Raw genomic sequence first — 7,731 nt, forward strand, 5'->3', positions numbered from 1 at the left:
AAAAAGTTATGGGGAGATATGGGAGGAATTGGGGGGGAGTGGGCACGGATTTGATCAAAACACCTTATAATTCTCAATAAATTATTTAAATTAAAAAAAACCTTGCAACGATAATACCAAGTCAAAAGTTATGGGTAGGGCTGATGAGATTGCTTAGTGGGTAGAAGTGTTGACAAGCTGAGTTCAATCCCCAAATCCCACAAGGTACAGGAGAAAACCGACTGCTAAGAGTTGTCCTCTAACCACCACACATATGCTGTGGTTTGTGTCTGAGCACGCATACACACATTAAAAAAGAGTCATAGGTCATCAAGAAAATTATAGGTCAATGTGACCAATTCACATTGAGGCAAGAAAATAAGGAAGCCTACATCTTAGTAAAGACAGCTCCGCCTAGCAGGCAGTGAGGGCTCTGACAGGCAGGCATGGGCTGGGTCTGGAGCAGTCTTCTATAGGGTTTCCCAGTATTCAATAGTCCACAGGAGCCAAAGTGGACAAACAGAGTCAAGAGGAAACAATTGATGGTCAAGGTGTCAAGGAACCTATAAATGTCATTAAAATGACCATTCTTTGTCTAACCCAGTGAGGCAGTTGGGGGAGGGTTTGTGTTATATGGCAGGAAATTTAATCATCATTGCATTATTGTCCTAGTTTGTCTCTCCATTGCTGTCACAAAACACTCTAAACAATACCAACCTGGGGAGGAAAATGTTTATCCAGCTTACATCTTCCAGGTTACAGTTCATCAGGGAGCCCAAGGTAGGAACTTGGAGGCAGGAGCTGGAGCACAGGCCATGGAGGACTGCTGCTTACTGACTTGCTCCCCTGGCCCCTGCTCAGCCTGCTTTCTTATGCAATACAGGCCTACCTGTCCAGGGGTGGCACTACCCACAGTGGGCTGGGCCCTCCCACATCACTCATCAAGAAGATGCCTCTCAGACATGGCCACAGGCCAGTCCAATAGAGGCAATTCCCCAATTGTGGCTCCCTCAACCCAGGTGTGTCAAGTTGACACTAAAGCTATCCAGCACAATTATTATTATAGAAAAAAAAAACATTTGGGAGAATGGTTAAGTAAATTACGATTATCACAGAATTATTAAAAATGAGTACTTTGTATAGGGGGTGCTTCTGGGGAACTGCCTACAGGGGCGTGTTCAGTTTAGGAAAATCCTTCAAGATGTCATTGTGCCATTGTGCCTCTCTCTCTCCCTGACTATACATACATATATATGTAATTCTCTAAGTGAGCAGTTTTGACAATTAGGTAAATGCTTCTCAAGAAATGTTAAAAATTTAAAAAGAAGATTGATCAATAAAAGTCTTTTGAAATGAAATCTCATAGGCTGGCAGGATGGCCCAGTGAGTAAAAAGTGGTTGCTGTGCAAGCCTGGCACCCTGAGTGGGTCCTCAGAGCCTATATAAAGGTGAAAGGAGAGAATCAGTGCCACAGAGTTGCCTTCTGACCTCTATGTACAATCCTGTGGCATGCATTCCCCTCCCCACACCACAGACACACACACAATAAATAATAATAATAATAATAATGAATCAGACTCAAAATGCAAAGAAAAAAAGGAGAGGAGGAAGGCAGCAATCTGCCTTCAAATCTCTTCATTGATGGTCAAGAATGCTCCTACTCTGATTAAATGAGGAGCCTACTTCCTTCCCTTCTATTTGTATCCTCTAGGGAGTATTTCACGTAGCAGGACAGTACAGAGTAGAATGGGATTTGCAGGAACTGGTCCAATGAAAAAAGGCCAGAGACAGAGAGATGCCCTCTTCTGACCTCTGAGGGCAATGCATGACATGGGTGCACCTACCTCCATGCCAGCGTTATACTCATACACATAAAATAAAAATAATAAAATAGCTGGGCATGGTGGCTCACCCCTTTAGTCCCAGCACTTGGGAGGCAGAGACAGGCAGATCTCTGTGAGTTCAAGGCCAGCCTGGTCTACACAGTGAGTTCCAGGCCCTCTGGGGCTACAGGAAGACCCTGTCTCGAAAAGAGAATAATAATAATAAAAAGAAAAGAAAAAGAACTAAGCCAGGAGACTATGATTAGTAATCATTCTGATTAAAATTCCAACTTCATCACACCGATCAGATTCCTCATTACAGATTTATTTATTTAAATTTATTTTTGTTTTTTGTATACATGTATGTAAGGACACCCAAGTGTGCAATGCCCCTGGAGACCAGAAGAGGGTGTTGGATCCCCTGGAACTGGAGTTATTGAACCTCTGTCACCTTGTGAATGCTGGGAACTGAATCCAGGTTCTCTACAAAAGCAGAGGACCCAAGTTTGGTTCCCATTACTCACATACAGTGGTACAACTGCCTGTACCTGCACTCACATGTGCATACACATATGAATACACGTAATTAAAATTAAAAATGAATCTTTAAAAAAATTGAGAGACTAGGTGTGATGGCTCGTGCCTTTAGTCCTAGCACTCAGGAGGAAGAGGCAGGCAATTTCCTGTGAGACTGAAGCCAACTTGGTCTACATAGTGAGTTGTAGACCAGCTGGGGCTGCAGGGAAACTGTCTCAAAAAAGTCCAACCCTCCCCCCAAATCCCCAAAACCAAACAACTGAGAATAAATAAGGCTTCGTGGTGCTAATAAAATACCACAATCTGCTTTCTTTCTTCCCCATGTAAATAGGTTTAATTTTGAAACCCATATTTGGCAGCTGATCACAGATAACCTATAATATCAATGTGCTTTGGAGTCTCACTTCCAGGAGAAATTCCTAATAGCTGGAGATGATAAATTACTTCTGAGGGAGTGTCTTTGCTTCCTGTGCTTGTCTTGGTCTATCTATTCTTCAGAAACAACCTCAACAATCATATATTTCTGTGAGTTCATGTTGTTCAAGTAGGCAGGAATGGTGGCACATGCCAAGAGCCTAGCAATTGGGAAGAAGAGGTAGGAGGACCAGAAGCTCAAGGTCCGTCTTGACTACATAGCAAGTTTGAGGCCAACCTGGGCTAAATGAGACCCTGTCTGAAGAAATATAAAAGCAAACAAAATTCCCTATAACATCCAAGTGTTACTTTGATTTAGATGCCTAGGTGTAGTTGTTACTTATCTCATTGTGATGAACTGCCCTGACAAAAGTGACTTAAGAGATAGTTTATTTGCGCTCACAGTTCCAGGGTGCAGTCTATCTATCTACAGGGTTCAGGTTCTCTTGGGTTTGTTTTGAGGGAACTGATGGCTTCAGATCAGCTATTCAGGAGTACCCACAGAGGCCCAATTCAGGTTCCTGTCAGGTACTCTCAGGCTTCCTTCACCACGTGGAGGCAGGATTCAGGTTCTCTCAGGCAGTCCTGTGCATTGTCAACCCACCATGTGGAAGCAGGATCTGGGGCTGTCAGGCTGTACCCTAGGTTCTCAGGTCCTCTGGTAGTTGGAGGCCAGAGGGAGGCCAGCACCCAGCACACTCTGGTGGTCTCGTACATTTTATTTTTTATAGCTACAGAAATGTGTGTCCTTTGTTTGGACCTTGATGCAAACAAACCATATGTAAAAGAAAATATATAGGAAAAATGCAACACTAACTGGGTGTTAATAATTCTTGTCTTTTTCAGGTGTGGTAATCATCTTACGGTTATTTTGTTAAGAAGTGAAGGGTCACCAGGCATGGTGGTGCATGCCTGTATTCCCAGCAGTTAGAAGACAAGACAGTCTGGAGTTCAAGGCTAGTCTCTGCTATACCATAAGACCCTGTCTCAAAGAATCTGGGATAGGAGTAAATAGGGAAATACAGGATGAAATATACTGGTCATAGGGTGAAAACTGTTGAAACTGAGGTGAGATGGGACAGTAAGCCACACAGGGACAGAGAGAGCTAACCAATCATTTCACTTAGTTTTAAGAACTGATATTTAGCAAAGAGGAACAAACCCTTTCTTGGAGGTGGAAATGAAGTAGGAGAGGACTGAAGATGAGAAAGGATGCCAGGCCTGGTGGCACAGGCCTGCAATCCCAGTTACCTGGGAGGCTGGGGAAGGAAGACCACAAGCCCAATGACTCCTGGGGCTACAAAGAGCAGCTCAGGCAATGCACTGACAACTTGTCCCCAAAATACAAAGTGCAGGGAACTGGGAAGATAGCTCATTTAGGACAGTAGTTGCCTTACAGCATGAGGACCTGATTTTGACCCCAGAACCCATGAAACAAGCTGGGTGTGATGGTGCTTATAAACATAGGGCTGTGGAGATGGAGACAGGAGGATCCCTGGGGGCTCTCTGGCCAGCCAGCCTAGCCTAATGGGTGAGCCCCAACACAGTGAGATCTTGTCTCAAAGAACAAGGTGGATAGTTCCTGAGGAATGACACCAAGGTTGCCATCTGGCCTCCACAGGCCCAAACACATGCACCTGTAAGCACATATACAAACACATGCTTGTGTGCATACATACACAAATATATATACACATATGCAAACATATACATACAACACAAACACCATGGTTGGTTGAATATGTGGATGTAGAACCCAAGGTACAAAATGTTAACTGCCTTAAAAGCCGGAAAACATACATGGGACAGGAGGATTAGGAGCAGGGCAGAAATAAGGGAAGAATGATGACCAGAGAGGAGGCAGGTTGAGTTGCTGGATTTACTTTCCCACGTCCTGAGAGCAGGCTCAGCGGTGTGACTTACTTGCCAATGAAATGAAAGCAGAGGTGGTGCTACCTTGAGGCAGAGGTTCTAAGAGCCATCATATAGATTTCCAGATTTATCCCCAAATCTCTGCACAGGTCACAGGTAAGAGGGCAGACATGGGACAACTGCCAAGAAGGTGCATGGGCAATAGGGCCTAGAAGCCAGTGTGTCCAGCACGGTTTTGGCGTGGGTTGTCTTGGGAAGTGCTGTGTAGGCAGGTCTCTGGCAAGTCTCAGGAAGAATGTTTATTTCAAGTTAAGACTGATTTTAGATGTCCTCTATAGGTCTTATCCATAAGATTAGCTCTTTCATGGCAGCATCATGTCCTGCTGGCGACAAAGCATTCCAGGCTACAGTTGTGCTCTATGATTTGATTCCTCATTTTCATTTTCTTAGCGAGTTCTTATTTTCGCATTGAATACTTCCCCTTCTTGTTTTGACTTTGGCAATGTATTTCCCTGCCTTAAAACAGAACAAAGAACTAAGGTTTGGTGCAGGACTTGGCACAGGATAATTACTTACATTTGCTGTTGGGAGCACATGTCCCAGTAACCAGGCAGTTTACAATATGATCAACAGGACTTGTTGACTTGTTGGTTTTTGAGTCTTGCTCTGCAGCCTCGGCTGGTCTCAGACCCTCAGATCCTCCTGCCAGGCTTGCCAGCATGTACCACCACTCCTTTAGAGACCTTCCTATCTTAGAAGTCTGCAACAAATGTTTGGGAAAAGGTGACTGCAGCATTTGTAGCATACTACATAGCTCGCAGAATTCCTCTGCCTGCATTAACTTTTTATCCGTGCTAGAGATTGAAACCTAGGGTCTTGTGCATTTTTGATAAGCATTCTACCACTGACCTACATTCCCAGCCAGCTCAACTAAAATGTATTTTAAAAGAGACTTGTTTACTTCTGTGGTAAGAGGAAACTGCTGAACAGGACAGGGAATTGGTGAGAAACAACGAAGAGAGCAATTACTATTATTAAATATTTTTATTACTTTTAGTTGTATATGTGGGAGTTATGTATACATGTGGGTGCCTGTGCAGGCTACAAGCATTGGATCCCCTAGAGCTGGAGTTACAGGCTGCCAGATAAGGGTGCTGGAGCCTGAACTCAGGTCCTCTCCAAGAGCAGCAAGCACTCCTAACCACTGAGCCATCTCTCCAACCCCTATTTATTTGTTTGCAATGTTGGGATCCAACCCAAAGCTTTGTGCCTGTTAGGCAAGAGCTCTGCTATCAAGCGATATGCTTAGCCTTTAATGGCTACCATTTCACTTTTACTATGTATGTTTGTTAAGAACATCTGTGGTTTCTGGTCAGCTGGGGCTGAAGACTCAGCTTTGATTAAGAAGAGATCAGCACCACCTTTACTGGGACAACTGATGCTGGTTAGCTGGGTTTGAAAAATCAGCTGTAACAAAAAACCAGTATCATTGTGGCAAAATCTTGTGGGAAGTATTTCCTCAGGGTCAGCACACTGAAGCTGTGGTTCAGAGGGGGTCTAAGCCACCATCTCAAGCTGGAACCAGGACTTGGTAATGTACAAGAATCTCCTGCATGATTCTGGTGTTGAAGGCATGAAGCGGTGATGAAGAGAATCTGAGCCTTTGCACCCTGAGAGGCCAGGAGAGCCCACTGGTAAAGATGCAGCCTCAGTTTCAGTAGAGACCCCAACATATTGAAGAGGCCAGGACCGTGGGACGACCACCAAGGCCATTGGCAGGTGTGGACTGGAGCCAGCCCAAGCCTATGAGACAAGCTGTGTGTGCTATGGATGGTAGAGCCAGAGAAGCTGCCCAAGCTCTTTGGAGCCCAGAAGATGGTGAGTGAATTACCGATGTCTAGCTTGGAGCTACTTTGTTGGACTCTGGTTTTGCTTAAGTGGCCCAAATCTTCCCTTTGGAAATAAGATGGTACTTCATTTGTTTGGGATTTTACAGGAGCCCACAGATAAAGAGACTTAAGAAAGACTTTGAACTTTTAAAGCTTTTGGATTTTTGAAGACTGTGGAACTGTTAAAGCTGTATTGTTCTACGTTGTAACATTAACATGAGATCTTGGGAATGATGGAAAGGTTGTGCTTTAAAGTGATGTTTGTGTATCAAGTTGACAAGGGGTCAACCTTACTGGATCACTTTAATTGTCAATTTGACACACCTGGGTAAGAGGGACTCTCAACTGAGGAACTGCCTCCATTGGATTGGCCTGTGGGGTATTTTCTTCATTGTTGAGTAATGTGGGTGGGCCCAGCCTACTGTGGGCAGTGCCACTCCTGAGCTGGTGGTCTTGTGCTGTGTAAGAAAGCAGGCTGAGGTGCTGGAAAGATGGCTCAACAATTAAGAGCACTGACTGCTCTTCCAGAGGACCTGGGTTCAAATCCCAACACCCACATGGCAGCTAACAACCATCTATAACTCTAGTTCCATGGGATTCAATGCCCTCTTCTGGCTTCTTCGGGCATTGTGTGACATTGGTGCACTTACATACATGCAGGCAATGCATGCGTACACACAAAAATACATAAGAAAGTGGGCTGAGCACAGGTGAAAGGAGCAAGCCAGCAGTGTTCCTCCATGGTCTGTGCTCTAGGTCCCTGCCCTGAGCGCCTGCCTTGGCTGCCCTTGATGATGAACTGTGCTGCAAGCCAAGTAAACCCTTTCCTCCCAAGTTGGTTTTGGTCAGTGTTTTAATCACAGCAATAGAGGGTAACAGAACAGTAGACTAAGTGAAAATTCTGCTTGCTCAGATTTCCAGTCCATCTAATATAGATCCAAACCAGGAGCCTCCACAATATTTGTTACTTCAGTGCAGTGAATGAGAAATGTCCTCCACAGACTTCAAGTATTTGAACACTTGGCCCCAGTTGGTGGTGCTGTTTGCAGAGGGCTAGGAGGTTCGGTCTTGTTGGAGGAAATACATCACTGGGATGAGCTTTGCGTTCACAGCCTTGTTCACTCCCAGTCTGCCCTCTCTTTCTTGAGCCTGTTTGAAGTTGAGTGCTTATCTTTCTTCTCTAGCTGCCTCTGCTACCATGCCTCCCCGTCATGATG

This window comes from Nannospalax galili, unplaced genomic scaffold (genome assembly GCF_000622305.1).
Source record: "Nannospalax galili isolate Female #2095 unplaced genomic scaffold, S.galili_v1.0 scaffold676, whole genome shotgun sequence".
In the NCBI taxonomy this organism is placed as follows: domain Eukaryota; kingdom Metazoa; phylum Chordata; class Mammalia; order Rodentia; family Spalacidae; genus Nannospalax; species Nannospalax galili.